The following is a 17,705-nucleotide window of genomic DNA, read 5'->3' as shown; positions in this document are numbered from 1 at the left end:
CACAAGTTCCACCATGTGCTTTCTTTGATTGGTGGTATAGTTCCAAGGAGCTCTGGGGGGACTGGTTAGTTCATATTGATAGGAACGTTATATTTTCAAAACAACTTTTTTTCTGAGATACAATCTCATGCTGTAGGTCACAGTGCCTGGAACACACACCAATCCCCTGCTTCAAGCTAAAATTTAAAATACATTTTATTGTATATGTGACATTTTAAATCAACCACAAATTCATCTGGAAATATGGTAATTTTTAGAAAAGTAGCAATTCCACTCATATATGTATCAACTGAATTATGCACCTGTCTAACAAAGCCCATAAATGAGAATATTCATGACATGATAACATTCTGGCAGATCTGAGATATAACAAGTATATGTGTATAAACACACACACACACACACACACACTCACACACACACACACACACACACACACACAGAGTCCTGGCATAGAGTTTAGTTTAAAACCTTGGAGTCTGCAGAGTGGCAGGGGTGATAGGCACGTCTTTTGTTATCCACAACAAACCATTTCCCACGATACCTGAGTTGGTGTGAACGGTGTGAACTGTGGGGACCTGGAGAGCTTCAGAATGAGAGCCAGCTGTTTGCTCTGTGTCTTCACCCTTCGATGACCATTCTCTCCATAAATATTGACAAATGTGTCTAAGACCCTTATAAAACATCCTCTCCTCTCATTTTTTTCCTTTATATTCCTTGGAGTATCCAGGAATGCTATCACGTTATACAAATATCTCTCTGGTGGTCATTTGACACTGCTTGCATAGAGTTTGAGCATGAATCTCTCTGACTATCCCATTTTTGTTTCTCCATATATGGCAAGTCTGCCAGGGATGCTTTGTTCTAAAGACTAGGGCCCAGAACAATTAGTTTCTCTTCCAAAGCAACACAACTAACCTAAACTCCTTACCTAGTGTTTGGGATCAAAACCAAGGCCTTCTGCATGCTAGACAACCTCTCTACCACTGAGCTCCCTGCCCAGGCCCACTGAGAGAACAGCCTTTGTGGAGAAGAGAAAGTGAAGACAAGAATGAGGTTTCAGTACACCAGCCATTGTCCTTCCACGGTAATCTCCTCCTGGGATTAACTCTAATGACCCACACATTTCACCACCTACCAATGATAAATCCACATTTCTATGTGTTCAGAGTCCAAAGTGAAGGACGAGCATCAGCTTTGATAGTCTTAGTGGGCAGCATCCCTAGCACTGGGTTGTTTTTGTGTTGTGGTGAATACACAACAAGGACCATTTAAGGAGAGAAGAGAATATTTTGGCTCATGGTTTGAGGCACAGTTCATCATTGTGTAGAAGTCCTGCCACTCGTGAGGCAGCTGGTCTCACTGTGCCTCCAGCTAGGAAGGGAGATAAGTACTTATGCCCCACTTGTTTTCTCATCAGAACTCTGTAGAAATGTTCCCAGAGACATGTCCAGATGTTTGTCTCCTAGATGATTTTAAGTTCTGACTAGTTAACAAATAGAGTAACCATTAGAAGCCTACCTCTTGTCAACTTGACATGAAATATATTACTTTTATATAATAACGTAACATTCCACTCCTGGTCCCAAACCTTATTTTCATTTCATAATGAAAAATACCTTTAACCCATCTCTAAAAGTCTTCAGAATCTTAGTTCCAAATTGTTCAGAAATGTAAGTACCTGTTCAAACATGTAAAACTATCTGGAGTTAAGAGTTAAGAGTACTTTCTGTTCTTATGTTGGACCCAAGTTCAATTTCCAACAGCCACATAGTGACTCACAATCATCTGTAACTCCAGGATCCAACACCCTCTTCTGACCTCCACCGGCACCAAGCACGTACATGGTGCATATACATACCTACAGACAAACACTCATACACACAAAATAAACAAAGCTTTGATTTTTAAAGTATTTTAAGTTATAGAGTATCTTCTGAGACTCAGACAATCTCTCAACTGTGAGTCGAACCCATTTTTAAACAAAAAACCAAGTTATATACTTCCAATATGAATTGGTACAGAGTGAGCATCCCCTTTCCAACAGTGAAGAATGAGGACATTGCAAAGAAAGACCAGATTAGTGCAAAACTGAAACCCTAAAGGGCTACTACAAAACCCTATAGAATGTCTATATCTGGTCACTTGATGGAATCATGTAGGCTCCAGTGGCCATGGGAAGTCCATCTTGGCGTCTGTGCCGCCTGTAGTGGACACTCCCTTTCTCTTCGTCTGGCTCCACTCTGTGTCTGGAGCTTTTTTCTGCAGCTATCCCATGGTTCCATCATCTCAAACATCCTGGTCTCCTACTGTAACTAAGACTTCACGTTCACAGTTCTATGCAAGACCTCTTGGGACCTCTATGCAAGGAATCTAACCCTGAGAGGCATTGCCTGGTGTGATGGCTCTATTTTTGTAAACTTGACACAAGCTAGGGTCGTCTAGGAAGGACAAACTTCAACTGAGAAGATGCTTCCACCAGAGTCTTCTGTAGAAATGTCTGTGAGACATTTTTTTTAAATACTTTTATGTATATGAGTGTTTTGTGTGTGTGTGTGTGTGTGTGTGTGTGTGTGTGTGAGAGAGAGAGAGAGAGAGAGAGAGAGAGAGAGAGAGACTGAAGGGCTAGAGTTTGGAATCCTGGCACCCACCAAAATGCTGGTGAGTATGGCAGCCTGCTTATAATTGCAAGGCTTAGAAGACAGAGACAGTGGGTCACCAGAGCAAGCTTGTAAGCTAGTCTAGCTGTATTGGCAAGGTTTGGGTTCAACTGGGAGACCCTGCCTCAATGAATAAGGTGGAATGAAGTTCAAGACTCTCTCTGTCAACCTTGGCTCTCTGCATATATGACACATGCACATATTTATCATGCACTCACACTTACAAATACATGCACACATATATTTATTATGCATACATTCTCTAATAATAAATGTCAGACTGAGGTAGGAGTAGAGGACTGGCAATCACTAGATCAGGGAGAGAAATGAAATGTGTGGGCAGAGGTGTGTGTGTGTCAGGGGGGTATGTGGGTGTTGTGTGTTTCCAAGCTATCCACTGAATCTTAGGTACCCTAGTGTTTAAGAACAATTTGAATATATCCAGAGCAGTATCTACATGGCTATCTGGAAAATTGTCATTGGAAATGAGCATGTGGCAGAAGTGGGCTTCAGTTTCTGAAAAGCAACCCATTATGGCTGCGGACTAGAAATCATTTATATATCCTTTGGTTTGGATTCTGTAACCAAGCCCATGACTAAGTAATTTTTATGAAGAACATATTTGTTTCTCACAATTCTAGCTGGAAAGTCCAAAGTGAAGACATTCTTAGCTTTGTATCTGGAGAAGGGCTTGCCTATGCTTCCAAGATGGAGTTTTGTTGCTGTGTCCTCCAGAGGTAACAATACCCGTGTCCCCATGAAGTTGAAGAGAATAAAATGTCATAAAGCCCTCTTATAGGGTCAATCCCATCCCATAGGACAGAGGCCTCATGACTTAGTCACCTCCTAAACTGCCACACTTAATACTATCATATGGCATGCTTTGTTCTAAGATACAAAATTTGCGGGGACACATTCAGACTGTGAAATGTGGGGTGTGTCATGACCCTTTGAGTCAGGACAGACTCTGGCTTCTTTGACAGAGTGTGATAGAAGCAGTGCATTGCAGCCTTTAGGCCATGCTACCTACTCACAAAGCACCATCCATCTCCTCTTGGAGAGCACTTGGTCTCCTAAACACTCCATGTAAGAAGTCTAATTATTCTGACATCACCATGAGGGAGGGCAGAGCCACACTTGGGCAGGCATTTGGTTGGCGTTTTGTGAGAGCCTGAGTTGAGCCTGTCGTTCAGTCTTCCTAGCCTGGCACTACCATGGGAATAAAGAAATGCCTAGTAGTGACTCTTCCACCATCAGAAGCTCTAGCCGTCAGAGCAGACTATCTCAGGTCTGGAACACAGAGGAGCGAACCCCAAGAGTTCTTCCCATGCCATACCTGGGTTCCTGGCCTACAGCATCAGATGGTGTTTTATACCGAACTAAAAACTGACTGTCCGCACTGAGAACTTCTCTAAACTGAAACCCACAGACAGAAACGACCAGTACCCATGTGCTCTGCAGATAATATGATACAACTCAAATCAACAGTGAGTGGTGTAATAAAGCAGTGTCCAGGGACTTGGAACTTACTCTCAGGCCTCTGCTGTGGGACTTTATGGTCTAACACATTACAACCTTGTCTAGACCCCAACAAAATTGAACTCTTCATTTTCTTCCTGAAATGCCAAGACCTTGGAGGGTTGATATCACAGACTCTTACATTTAAATTAACTAAATGACAACATTCTTCCCAACATCTCAGAGTGCGGCTAATCTTGGAGAACTGAAAAATATGAAAGAAACAGGAGTAGAAATCTAGATGAGAATTGTATGTGCTTTAAAGGACATGCCAGGGCATTTGGTCTCCCCATGTTGGCACTTCCTAGTCTTTCCTCTTTTTTTAAAAATTTTCTTTGTGTAGTCCTGGCTGTCCTAAAATATGCTCTGTAGACCAGACTGGCCTCAAACTCAGAGATCCACCTACTTCTGTGTCCTCAGTGCTGGGATTAAAGGTATGTGCCACCACACCAAGCTCCCTCCCTCTCTCAAAACACTTGCCTTCTCTGAAGAAAGAGTCCCAATTCCAATTCTTCCTTTCTTGCAAGCTCTAGTAGCTCTTTATGAGATGTTAATGGGCCTTTTTTTTAAATGCCATTTCTTCAGCAAATGCAGGCGGCACAGTGTTAATCTCTTGACTGGGGAGGACAGTGAGCAGAACCCTTCCCATGTCCACTGCAGCAGTGATGGCCCAGCTTGGAGGATCTACCCAGGCTGCAGTCAGGTCTATTGATTTGATTGCAAAAAGAAAAACCTGAAGAAAGTGTATTCTCTCATGGCTTTACTCTGCCCTATTCTTTTTCTATCATCATCCAGGTAAGATTGTACTGTAAGGCCTTGTAGTGGGGCTTGCTCTCAGCTCTAACATTAGGGCTGCATTGGATGTTGCTACTCAGTCCTCACAGTAGCTGAAATTAGCTACTTGTTTGGAGCTGGACATATCACAGACGGCTCATGTCAGGTGGGTCTGTCTTGATCTCTACTTGACCCCTGTGATGAAAGGCAGGCGGTTAAGGCCCCTGGGAAGATTTAAGTTTTAGGGAAGTTTGCACTCATGCATGAAGATGTGTCAATGCTGACCTTGACATTTCATTTTATAGAGGGTGATATTTGCCTTTTATATCATTCCGTTTATTTTAGACACTAGAACACGGGGAGTAAGATAGATGTATTTGGGTCCAGCAAGATGGCTGAGTGGGTAAAAAAGTCTTGCTGCCAAGTCTGACATTGGAGTTTGCTCTCCAGGATCCTCACGGGAGAAGGAAAGCACCAACTCCCAGAAGCCACATGCACACTGAGGCGGGGAATAAGCTGGAAATGGCTAGCAGCCCAGTACTATGGGGCATGAACAGGGAGCTACCCTGAGACAAGAACTAGACTGGGGTGACTCAGGCCAAGGTGGGCAGACTGTGTCTAAGATGACCCCTGCCAGGGGCCACACTGCAAGGGCAGGGCATAGCACTCCTGATACCACTCCTGAGACGACCCCTGATAGAGGCCTGGGCATCACGTGTAGAAATGGAAGACAAAGAGATACAGAAGGATGGGGACAGATCTGGAGATTAGAGGGTAACGAGGAACAGCCTGATGTGAGGAGCTGGTGTTGCCACCTAAGACCATGGTGAGGCCCTGGCCTGTGATACCACTATGGGCCATGTCTGGGTCAGTGGCCCTGCAGCAGCAGGGTTCTGTTATCACCAAAGATCAGGTCTAGGCTGCCCCCCTGGGGGGACATATTGATGTCTAAGCAATGTACAGTGTGGGAGAACTGGCCCTGCCTCTCCCTCCCTTGCAGTGACAAGGACAAGGGAAAGATGCAGTCCCCCCTGCTCACCCCTTGCCACCTGCAGCAGGCAGAAGAGCTGGCCCTGGGGTCACGAGAGCAGGGAGAGCTGTTCCTGCTCCTCACCAGCTGCAGCCCTTGAGAGAACAGGTCCTATACCTTGCCTGGGCAGCTCAGTAGAGAGAACCCTGATGATGGGGGAGGGGTGCACAGGTGAGCTTCCTAGAGGGAGGGATTGTGGGAGAGGTGATTCTGCCCTTTGCTGGTTGCAGTGTTGGATGAGTTTACTTGGGCAGGGCTGGAGAGCTTGCCCTGGTGTGTGGTATAGGGGAGGTAGCAGATACCTCCCAGGCCCAGATCCAGGGCTTTGAATTGGCCCGTCTCAGCATCTACTTAATCAATGAACTTCTAGAGTGCATAAAGAGGCTGGTCCTACGATTCAAAACTACAGAATCTCCATGACACAGGGCAACAACAGGACATCCGAGAGGAGTCCCAATGAGGTTCCAGTATTGATAGCAGAGGCCTCAAACCAGACCAAAGACTCATTGCAATGAACATTTGCAAGCAAAGAAGTGTGGACAGAGGGTATACTGTGGCACACTGAAACACTACAACTTCCACAATGAGAATTTTTTTTTTCTTTTGCAGAGGAGGTTACAAGGGTAAGTTTGAGGGCGAGTTTGAGGGGGTGGGGAGACAAGTGGGAGTGGGGTACATGATGTGAAATTCACAAAGCCAATAAAAAGTTTTTTAAAAGATGCATTGTAATTTTGAATTACAGATCTGCCACTCACTGGGTTGTTTCAGATAAACAGGCTTTTCATGATATCAGTTGGCCACCTATAAAATGGGGTAGTATCTACTAAACAAGGATTAAAGTAATTGACGAGGGCTAAATGAACTATACATATAAAGCATCAGCAACAGTGACTGCATATGGTACATCCTCTACAAATGTGAGCTATGACTGTAACTCACTAGCTTTTAGGAGAGATGAACGGTTGTCATTTAAAATTAACTTCCTGTGATCCCAACAGCTCTCATTAGAAAGACACAGCTTAATTTCATGCTTCCGGAAGTTTAAAGGGCTGCCACACCATCTCCTGGCTTCCTGCAGGAGACTAGCAGCTCAACCAGGAGGTTGAGACTTCAGATTTGAGACTTTGGCTTACATCAGGCTGGACAGATATGCTTGGCAACTGTATTCCAAGTGCCCTTTGCTTCCAGATGTCTCCTTGTTGACAGTTTTTTGTTGTTTGTTTTTACTATTTTATTAGGTCCTTATACCTCTACTGCCCTTCCAACCCTTATTCCACCTTAATCCCTTCCAACCCCCAACACTAGGTAAGAAAGAAAGGTTAGAGAGGAAAGTGGGTATAGGCCTCTTTCGGCCAACAAAGTAGACTACTTCCTGCTGATTAGGGACACTGCGTTCCTTTGGGGCAAGCCCAGTCTTCTCATCAGGATATCTCCAACTTCTTGTCTGTTCACCAACAATTGACAAACAACAGCAACAGGAACCAGGAGCAGCTGCCACGGGCTCTCTTGAAGCTCCCCAATTATACCCTCTCCAGAGTTCCCAGAATTAAACTACCTGTAGCTGGCAAAATCCTGCACCTGCTAGCACATGAGAAGCAAATTATAATCACCCTGCTGTGAATCAGCCTCTTATCCCACACCTGGGGTGAAAACAAAAACATATTCACATAACATATCTGGGTTTTAAAAGAAACCAAAACTCTCACTACATCTCCTCATGAAGAACAGAGACACCTTTGCTTTCCTCAAGACATTCGAGTACTCAATGGCTCTTGGACATCTCTGATCCTCTATCATTTTAGGGTAGGAGGTCACTATTTCCTCCCCGACCCGTCCCCTCTGCTTCTATGAGGGTGCTCACCCACCCACCCTCTCCTGCCTCAGCACCTTAGCATTCCCCTATGCTGGGTCATTGAGCTTCCACAGGACCAAGGGGCTCCCCTCCCATTGATGCCAGATAAGGCCATCCTTTGCTACATATGCAGCTGGACCCATGGATCCTTCCATGTGTACTCTTTGCTTGATGTTTAGTCCCTGGGAGCTTTTTTTGGGGGGGGGTGGTCTGGTTGGTTGTTATTTTGTTCTTCCTATGGGGTTGTAAATCCCTTCAGCTCCTTCAGTCCTTCCCCTAACTCCTCCATTGGGGTTCTTGTGCACTGGTAGCCACTAGAAAGTCCTAGATGCCAGGGACCCAAGAGGTTCCCAGGACCCAACAGGGGGGGGGCATTAGCCGAAATACCCAACAAAGGGGAGATAGAACCTGTAGAGACCATATCCAGTGGATAGGCACAGCCTCTAGTTCAGGGATGAGGCCACCCACCCATCTCAAAAATATTAATCCAGAATTGTTCCTGTCAAAAGGAAATACAGGGACAAAGAGTGGAGCAGAGACTGAAGGAAAGGCCTTCCAGAGACTGCTTCACCTGGGGATCCATCCCATCCGAAGACACCAAACCCAGACACTATTGCTGATGCCAAGAAGTGCTTGCTGACAGGAGCCTGGTATAGGCATCTCCTGAGTGGCTGTGCTAGAGCCTGACCAATAACAGATACGGATACATGCAGCAAACCATCGGAATGTGACCAAACTTTAACCATGAAATTTGATGGGGAGGAAGAGAGAAGCTGATATTCACATGTGAACCTAGGATAAATTTTTAAGATTATTAAAAAGGGTATATTGGTGTACCCATGCAAGCCCAGAGGCAGGAAGATGGAGAGGTTGAGGCTAGCCTGGACTACACAACAAGATCCTGTCAAAAGAGAGAGAAGAGGAGAGAGGAGAAGAAGGAAAATCTTTGGACATTATATTAAGAAAAAGTCATTGAGTAATGAACCTTTTTTTTTTTTTTTTTTTTTTTTTTTTTTTTTTTTTGGTCTTTTGAGACGTTTATTTTCTGTATAGCCCTGGCTGTCCTGGAACTCACTCTGTAGACCAGGCTGTCCTCAAACTCAGAAATCCGCTTGCCTCTGCCTCCCTAGTGCTGGGATTAAAGACGTGCACCACCACTGGCCTGCATGAACCTTATTTTGAGGTACCATTCTATCTATTCAAAAGTGTTCAGGGGGAAATGCAAAGCCACCAGCAATAATAACTGCTGCAAGGAAGATCCATGGACAGACCGATGCTAAAGTCAGAGAGCAAATGTCTGAGGACACATGCATAGACTAAGCACCCCCTTAGGATAGCTTTTAATAACAAAGCAGTGACCTCAAGATGTAAGAACAAGGCAGAGATCTTACCTAGAAGACCAAGGTCAATGTTAACTGTGACAGTACATGCTGAGAGCCTCGCATCTCTTCTGGAGCATTGTTGCCCAAAATACATGATTTGCTCTCAATCATGAGAAAATATTAAGCAACTTTAAACCAAAAAACATTTTCAAGACGACCAACCTTTAAATTGTTGACTATCAGGGAAGATATGTGATGCCAAGAAGAGATGCCAAATTTGAACAGAAAGACTAAGGGGAGCAGCTGAAGGGCGAGTGGGGCTCTAGACTAGGAAAAGGACGGGAGTGGGAAACTAGGGGAAGCCACGTCTGCACAGGTGTGGTGCACCAGTGTTGATGCCCTGGTTTTGATAGTCATACTATAGTCACAAAGCACAGACATTAGCTGGACCCAGATGCAAGGGGGGATGAAAAAAACTCTTCAAACTATTTTTGCAACTTTTTATAAACTTAAAATAATTTCAAAATACAAAACCTAGGGGAAAATACACAACTCATTTTCTTTTTAAAAATATATTTAATTGGAATAGAATTACGTCACGTTTCCCTCCCTTCCTTCCCTCTAGCCCCTCACAGCTATCCTCCCTTGAGCTCCTCCTGTGCTCTCCGACTCTCAACTTAATAACCTCTTTTGATTACTGCTACATATGTGTATGCATACATACATACATATATATGATGTGTTGAGTCTGTTATTATTGCTTATGTGTATATGGTTTTAGGGCTGAGCACTGTGCACTGGCTTACCTCTCTGAGAGGCTAATTCTTCTCCCAGCAGTCCTTAGTTGCTTGTAGTACTTTGTCTCAGGATAGGATTCCTCCCTTCCACAGCAACATGCCTATTGGTATTCGTATTGTTTTTGTCTTGTTTATGCAGTTATTTCTAGGAGAGAGTGTTTCACAGCAAACTTCCAGTCTCATAACTGGTTCTCTCTCTCTCTCTCTCTCTCTCTCTCTCTCTCTCTCTCTCTCTCTCTCTCTCTCTCCCTCCCTCCCTCCTCCCTCCTTTCTTTCTTTCTTTCTTTCTTTCTTTCTTTCTTTCTTTCTTTCTTTCTTTCTTTCTTTCTTTTTCAGTTTTTCAAGACAGGGGTTCTCTGTGTAGCTCCTGACTGTCCAGCAACTTGCCCAGTAGACCAGGCTTGCCTCAGAGATCACCTGCCTCTGCCTCCTGAACGCTGGGATTAAAGGTGTTCACCACCATCCCATAATTGGTTTTCTTGATGATAGTCACTCTGACTGAGTTAGGTGGAATTTCAAAGTAGTTTTAGTTTGCATTTCCCTAATGAATAAGGATTCATTGTTATTGTTATTACTTTGCATGCATGTGTGAGAACAGTGAGAATCAGAGGAGGGCTCTGTAGAGTCAGTTCTCTCCTTCTGGCTTCACATGGATTCCAGGGATGGAGCTCAGGTTGCCAGGCTTCTGTGGTGAGCAGCTTCACCCACTGAGTCACCTCATTACCCCTACCCAGAGATGCACACTGGCCATTGGTGCTTCTTTTGAGACCTATCTGTTCATTTAATTGGCCCATATATTGATTGGCAGCTTTTTGCATGTTTAATATTGGTAGTTCTTTATATATTCTATACATTAATTCCCTGTCTGAAGTTTAGTTGGCAAAGACTTTTCCCCATTTGTGAGGTTATCTCTTCACTCTAGCAGTAGTTTTTCTTTGTTTTGTTTTCGCTTTGCAAAGGCTTTTGAAATTACAATCAAGTCCATCTGTCAGTTCTTGGGAGCCATTTCCTTTGCTACTCAGTCCTATCCAGAAAGTTCTTGCCTGTACTCTTATTATGAGGTGTGTTTTCTGTTTTCCCTTGGAATGTTCAGCATTTCATTTTTACATTAAGCTATCTCATCCACTTTAATATATTTTTATGGAGGATGGAGATATGTGTCTAATTACATTATTCTGCAGGTGGGTATCCAGGTTTGTCAGCACTGTTTCTTAACTAAGTTGTCTAGTGTGTGTTTTTGATACCTTTGTCAAAAATTAGGTGGCCATGGTTGTATAGGTTTACTTCTGGGTCTTATGTTCTGTTGGTCTGCCTGTCTGCTTTTGTGCTCAGACATGCTGTACGCCACTGGCTCTCCAGAGTCTGAGGTCAGTGCTCTCCTGCTTAGGACTGCCTGGCCAGAATAGCCGTGGTCTCTTTTGCTTTCTTGAGCATGTTAGGAGTGCTTTTCTCTAGTTCTGTGAAGAATGTTGTGGGCATGCAATGGAGATTGATTGGATCTGTAGAATTTTTTTGTTAATATAGCCACTTTCACGATAGGAACATGAGAGATCTTTCCATCTTCTGTGTCTTTTTAATTTCTGTTTTCAATGTCTTCTTTCTTTCTTTCTTCCTTCCTTCCTTTCTTTCTTTCTTTCTTTCTTTCTTTCTTTCTTTCTTTCTTTCTTTCTTTCTTTCTTTCTTTCTTTCTTTCTTTTTTGGTTTGTTTTTTGAGACAGGGTTTCTCTGTGTAGCCTTGGCTGTCCTGGAACCTCTGTAGACCAGGCTGGCCTCGAACTCAGAAATCTGCCTGCATCTACCTCCCAAGTGCTGGGATTAAAGGCATGTGCCACCACACCTGACTATGTTTTCAATGTCTTAAAACTCATTGTAGAATCTTTCACTTCCTTGGTTAGTCTTATTTTAAATATTTTTTTGAAGCTATTGCTAACATTTATTCCCTCTCTCCCTCCCTCCCTCCCTCCCTCCCTCCCTCCCTCCCTCCCTCCCTCCCTCCCCTCCTCCCTCCCTCCCCTCCTCCCTCCCTCCCTCCGTTTCCTTCCTTCCTTCCTTCCTTCCTTCCTTCCTTCCTTCCTTCCTTCCTTCTCTCTCTCTCTCTCTCTCTCTCTCTCTCTCTGTCAACTAGTAGCTCATGATCAACTTTCTAGATGGATGCTAGAGGTTAGAACTCAGGTCCTCGCATTTGCACTGCAAGTGCTCTTTCCCATGAGAGCAGCACCGCAGCCCCTCCTCCAATCACTAGGAAACTGTTCCTTCAGCACCTCTAGGTGAGCTCGGTCAGAGCAGAAGCCTCCAACTTTGCTGTCATTAAAAGAGAGACGCAGAGGGGTGGGAGTCACCTTCCGCATTTTGTACTTCCTGCATTTGAACTTGCTGGGCTCTTGCTGCAAGATGGGTTTTTATCATGTCTGCTCGTTTGATTAATTAACCCAGCGGTGGTAATTGTTTCAATATCCACCCCCAGCCCCCTCCCCCGCACAGGCTGCCTCTCCAGCCCGAGGGACCAAGTCTCCATTAGAGCTTTTCATTGTATCAGTGGGGCTAGGAAGGGCGCTTGACGATGGTGTTCATAATTGCTTTGTCTAATTGCATGAGATCAGGGTGGGAAACTTTAAAAGCATGTCTGCATCGAGTGGTGTTTCAATTTGCCTTGTTAAATTATTTTCTCCTGTTGCAGATATCATGTCTGATTTTATGAAATGCCATTGTGCCCACAGAAAGGAATGAATGGTGAGAAGGGAAGGGTTAATCTAAGAGCAAATGCGGCAACCCATCTCTTGCCCCTCATCCCGGCCTATGTGTCCATTAAACTAATGCACTACCTCAGGCAAACACTGTTCTACTGTTTCACCATGCTGCACGCAGCCCACATGGACTTCTGATACTATAGCTTCTCGAATGTAGAAGGCCTTCCAAAATCATGCCTTCTAAGGACAACCTAGGATATATCCAGTGGGGTGTCTTTCCCTCCTAAGTTGGCAAAAGGAGAAGGAAGCAGAAGAGAGTCTGGTCTGGGCCTATTTCTCTGGCTTTCTCTTTTGCCTCCTGTTCTAACTTCTATCTAAATGTTAGACTTACCCACACCTTCATCTCACCCAATTCCTGGCCACAAAGGGTAGGTCTATCCTTTGTTTGTTGAGTCAGGGTCTCACTCCCCAGCTTAGTGTTTGTGGTGGTGTGAATGTGCTTTGGCTCATGGGAAGAGTGCCTTGTTGGAGGAAGTGTTTTACTGCGGGGTGGGCTTTGAGGTCTCCTCATGTACTCAGGCTCTGCCCAGTGTGGAGAAGAGCCTCCTCCTGGCTGCCTGAGGAAGACAGAGGCTCCTCCTGACTGCCTGTGGATGTAGAACTCTTGGCTCCTGCTCCAGCACCAAGTCTCCCTGCATGCTGCTATGCTTCCTGCCATGATGATAATGGACTGAACCTCTGACACTGTAAGCCAGCCCCAATTAAATGCCTTCCTTTATAAGAGTTGCCTTGGCCATGATGTCTCTTCACAGCAATGAAACCCTAAGTAAGACAGTCTTGAACTTACAATAAATCCTCCTGCCCTGGCCTCCAGAGTGCTGGGATAAGAGGTACATGCCACCACATCCCAGAGCCTTTTGGGTTTTGTTTGTGAACCAGAGGGGCACTAGTTCAGAGTGTACGTAACTAACTTGTTCAAAGTCACACGTGGACAGTGGCCATCTTCTGTTGTCAGAACAGGCTTCTTGTACTTGTGCTCTCTATCCATGACAGTGAATGAGTGTTGAGGGTGGCCAGGGTAACTCATGCAGTGTCTCTGGCAGATGTCACTGTGTCATTGAGAGGAAGGCAAAGCCGCCCAGCTCTCAGACTTCCCTCTCTCCAGGGGACAGATGCTTTCCCTGATGAGACACCTGGAGTTGCATCTAGGCCTTGGACCCAAAGGCTGGCTTTACAGCCCCGCAGCACCTTGCAGGATCAGGATAAAGGCAGGATTTTAGAGTTGTGAAAGTAGAATCTGTCCTGTAGGAAACTCCAAGTGATTAATTTATGCCCCCCCCAAGTTTGAGAAACTGTGATTTGGGGTTTGGAGAGGCAAGAATCTATCCAAACTCACCTATGTGTAAACTAGCTGGAGGGGGATGTCCCAGATGGGGGTGATAGCACAACCTCCCCTCCAGCCAGCAGGGTCACACCTGTGCCCCCAGGCTTTCCCAGTGGGAGAAATCTGCTTCCATGGGCATGGTTCCATTGTTTCCTGTTTCAAAACCAGGAGAGTTTGAGAACACTTGACACTGGCGTACACAGATACCTGGTGACAGACTGTAGGGACTCATGGAAGCCTCTTCCTCCATCTCATGACTTCTGCAGTTGGCTCACGGCAGCCTCTTCATGAAATCCCCAAAGGCACAGTGTTAGGAGCCAACACTGTGATTCTATGGGAATACTTCGGTTTACACGGACTTTGGGCAGGGTAGCTGAATGTCTGAAAGCGATGCTAACTTGATTATCTCCAGAGTCCATTGGTGTGGAGAAACACTGAACTGAGAAGGAAGAACAAGACATCAGAGAACTTGGGAAACGACTGTTCCAAGTCAGGGGAGGAAACAGGGGATACAGATAGGAAAGCCGAAGAAGGCACCTGTTCCCAAGGCACGGAATCAAGCTACCCAGGTGGACTGTGATTCTAGGTCCTGGGATGTTTGTCAGGCTTCTGTGTGTACCCATCTGCTCCTGAAGTCCACGGATGCATCCCGGCACTGGGGAAAAGAAAGGTGTGGGAAGTTCCTACAGTAGGATGGAAGCCAATGGCTGGACATCGTTTCAAGCTGGACCTGACTTTGCCAGTCTTCCACAATCTCACAGGCAAAGTCGCCAGACTCACAGACCAATCACATAGACCGACTGGTGCCACACTACACAGAAACGCTCTTCACAGTGTGGAGGGCAGAGATTCCGTTCTTAGCAAAGAGCCCAAAGCAAGGTCTCTGCAGGTAACTGACCATGCAAAGAGGAAGCCTCAGTGCATTGCAGAGCACATCCTCCCAGGGCAGCTGAAGCAGTCCACCTCCATCTTGGCAAGCCTCAAGGTTGCCGGCAAAAGCTTCCTCAATGGACTTCCTCCGTGTGATATTTTGGAGCTGTGCGTTTGAGCGTAAGAGCTTGAATGAGCCCCCAAATCTGTAGGCTTTCCTGGTGCTGTGGGGGTTCTGGAGAGAAGAGCTAACTTGTTTGTTCTGGATGCCCAGAAGCAGTAGGAGAGCCCGCCAGCAGTACGAGCATGTGTTGGGTACGAAGGAGAGAGGATACGGAAGGGGACTGGTGATATGGAGGAGGCCAGAGGAAAATGGAGGAGGAGAGAGGACACGGAGGAGGCAAATAGACCGGGCGGAGGTGAGAGAAGATGGAGGAAGTGCCAAAGATTATGTAGGAAAAAAGATATGTACAGGGCCAGGGGCAGGTATGGAGGGAGAGAGGATATGAAGGCAATCAGAAGAATCAAACAACTGTGCTCCTCGGGTCTCAGACCATGTTTCCCTCACCAGGCCACCCCCTCTCCCTTTCCAACAAACAGTGCGCAGGTAAAGAAAAACAAAAATGTCTGAGGTACTAAGTCGCCCATGGCCCAGTAAATAATCCACACCCATGAATGTGAAGTCCCCCTAATTAAAGTTGGTGGCTATTTGATTCTTCTCCTCCTTCTTCTCCTTCTCCTTCTCCTTCTCCTTCTCCTTCTCCTTCTCCTTCTCCTTCTCCTTCTCCTTCTCCTTCTCCTTCTCCTTCTTCTTCCTATGCAAGTAAATGGGAGATGTGCTGAGGAGGTTTCTGAAGGCAGTGGGGGGGGGGGGGGGGGGGGCGGGGAGGGAATCGAGGTGTGTGTAAATATGACCAAAACATGTCAGATAGGTTAGACAATTGTCAAAGAATAAGTACAAAACTATTTTAAAAACAAAAACAACACAAGAAAGTCTAAGGTGGATAAGCAGATACATGGGCAGGGCGGATCTGCAGGAGCTCCGACTACAGTTGATGAGGAGAGTGGCAGGGCGGATCTCCAGGAGCTCCTGTGTACAGTTGATGAGGGAGCACAGGCAGCATGAAGACCAGGTGCTTTGAAGAAGAGAACAATTGCTCACTCTGCGGAGGCTGCAAGTCTGAGCACAAAGTCCCAGGAGGGTCAGTGTCTCCGGAGGCCCTTCCTAAGCTTGTAGATAGTGTCTCCTCCACCCCTGTCCTTCCTGGGCTCCCTCCTGCCCATGGGACCAGTCTTAACCAACTTACCTCATTAAAGTTTCTCTTTCCAGGGGCTGGAGATAGGGCATTAAGAAGCACTTGTTGCTCTTGCAGAGGACCCAGATTCGGTTCCCAGCATCCACATGGTGGATCACAAGCATCCTCAACTCCAGGTCCAGGGATATTTGAAGAACTCTTCTGATCTCTGTGGGCACCAGGCATGCACATGGTGCACAAACATACATAGAGGTAAAACACTAACACAGATAAGATAAAAATAAATACTTAAAAAATGTAAACACATCCTTTCTATGTCTTCTCATAGTCGTTGTCGTCGTCGTCTTCTTCTTCTTACTCCTCTTCCTCCTCCTCCTCCTCCTCTTCCTCCTCCTCCTCTTCCTCCTCCTCCTTTTCCTCCTCCTCCTCTTCCTCCTCCTCCTTTTCCTCCTCCTCTTCCTCCTCCTCCTCCTCCTAACTTGGAGTGCACAGCTCTTCTGAGGAGTGAAGTTGGCTTTTTGACTGCTATCAAGAGTGGCCACCCAGAGCAGTCTTCAGAGATGTCACCTGCACACGAGGTGTTCTGGACCCAGAACTGACGGCCAGTGGTGGGGGTGCTCTGCAGACTCAAGGTGCCTGCTGACCCACTCACAGCCTCTCTCTTGGGAGAAAGGTATAGGAGCTGAGGGCACTGGAGAAGCTGGGGGCTGATGAAAAACAAACAGGTCACTGGTCTCCAGGGAACAAGATCCCGGTTTTACATCTGCACAAGACTGGCTGCTTGTGTGCAGGATGCTAGAGGGACAACCAGCGGCTAGCTTGTCTCTAGTTCCCTCATCATATGGCCTGGAATCACTGTTCCTTCACTACCCATCCTCTAACAAATATGGTGGGTGCCCACTCTGCAGGAGAATGTGGCAATATGCGACAAGTTACAGACAGCAAATGGCCTCTGAGAGGCTAGCATCAAGCCCACAGCGAGGGTAGAGAAGATAAGGAAGTGAGCCAGGGGAGGGAAGGGTGTAAGTTTATACAAGTAGTCCCATAAGCAGACTGTCTCTGAGGGCTGCTGGCATCCACATTACCACGGGCTTCTGTGGAACATGGCTCAGTCATCTACCTGGGACAAGGATGCTGGGCTTTTGATTCAACACCAGTGCCTGCAATTGGCTGGAACCATGAACTTCTTGGCACTGGCCCCTGTTCTGGAAATAGCCCCCTTTGCTCCTTTTAAAGGCACAGACTTAGAGGTCCTGGCAGTGGGAAGCTATTCATCCCCTCCTGGGATACCGCAGACACTTGTTCTCATTCAGAACGCTCTCCCTGTGGCCGGAAGAGCGGATGTGATCCCTGGCTGGGTGCACCAATGATGTCTGAAAGGCACCTCCAGACTCTCAGGTATCTGGTGCGCCTCTACAGAATTCTTCCTCACAAACCTACCTCCCCATTTTGGTGTCCATTCTACAGATATGATCCAGATCTCAGCATGGATGGATGGGGCCCTTCCTCTGATGTAAGGTCAGCACAATGATACCCCAAGGAACGTGTTACCTTT

At 46.0% G+C, this 17,705-nt stretch overlaps 1 pseudogene; it reads right to left on the bottom strand.

Annotated features, from left to right (window-relative positions):
• The window catches only part of LOC110289197 (glyceraldehyde-3-phosphate dehydrogenase-like), a 542,712-nt pseudogene that overhangs the window by 396,291 nt on the left and 128,716 nt on the right, over nucleotides 1–17,705 (bottom strand).

The sequence above is a fragment of the Mus caroli genome, unplaced genomic scaffold (genome assembly GCF_978045245.1).
Source record: "Mus caroli unplaced genomic scaffold, Mus_caroli_1 scaffold_2, whole genome shotgun sequence".
Classification (NCBI taxonomy): domain Eukaryota; kingdom Metazoa; phylum Chordata; class Mammalia; order Rodentia; family Muridae; genus Mus; species Mus caroli.
The sequence above is the reverse complement of the archived record's forward strand: the minus strand, read 5'-3'. Positions and strand labels throughout refer to the sequence as shown.